Source organism: Cebus imitator, unplaced genomic scaffold (assembly GCF_001604975.1).
Source record: "Cebus imitator isolate Cc_AM_T3 unplaced genomic scaffold, Cebus_imitator-1.0 Scaffold708, whole genome shotgun sequence".
Taxonomy (NCBI): domain Eukaryota; kingdom Metazoa; phylum Chordata; class Mammalia; order Primates; family Cebidae; genus Cebus; species Cebus imitator.
The window spans coordinates 1,385,172-1,385,945 of NW_016108023.1; the positions used below are offsets into that span (position 1 = coordinate 1,385,172).

A 774-nucleotide genomic window follows, 5' to 3' on the forward strand; every position below is an offset into this window, starting at 1 on the left:
AAATTTGGTGTCAACCCCAAATCCAAGAAACAAAACAAAACACCAGGGAACTTAAGAGAAGGCAAAATGATTACCTCTAAATATTTCTACCCTGTAGAAGAACTCTCGTTGGGAGGAGTCTCTGCAGACTTTCGGAATGAATCAGAGATTCACTCACACACAAACACACACTCTCTCCCGGGGCGGCTGCCCACACCCTCACCACCCCCAGGCCTGTGTAGTCAGCCTGTACCAGGCGGTGCTGCTGCGATGCCAGACTCAAAGCTTCTTGACGAATGCTGTTGGTGAGCTTAATTTATTACTGTAATTATTGTGATAATTTAGAGGAGATAAATTGAAATCTATTAGAATTTAATGTAAAAAGCCGTAATTAGTTTGCCTGAGAGAGGAAGAAGGAGACATCCCGGACCACGGAAAATCCATTAAGCCAATTACGACGTGAGCGTGGCAGAGAGAACCAGGCCCTCTGCCTGCTTCTACCCTGTGCACACAAATTCATCTGTCTCCCCCTTCATTAATTTAATAAACACATCAAGGCAGAAAGATGGAAGAATTCCTTAATCATCATAATGAATGTGGGTGTTCAGCATTGGCTGTTGGGGATGCATTGTGGGAGGGGGGAGCTCGGAAGAGGGGGGAAAAAACGCATTACTTTTGAGCAATTAGCATGCACATGATAAAACGGCAGCAGAGTGTCAGTACACACAGCAGCAAAGTGTCTCTCTGTACATGCCGTGAGTACACACAACAGCAAAGTGTCTCTGTGCCCATGCC

General features: G+C 45.6%; 1 long non-coding RNA gene across 1 annotated transcript in view; it reads right to left on the bottom strand.

The window, feature by feature from the left end:
• Nucleotides 1–330: 330 nt before the first annotated feature.
• LOC108296385 overlaps nt 331–774 on the bottom strand; it is a 3,571-nt gene continuing 3,127 nt past the window's right edge. The window contains exon 2 of the long non-coding RNA XR_001821832.1: nt 331–623. This is a non-coding gene — a long non-coding RNA (uncharacterized LOC108296385). The remainder of the gene's footprint in view (nt 624–774) is intronic.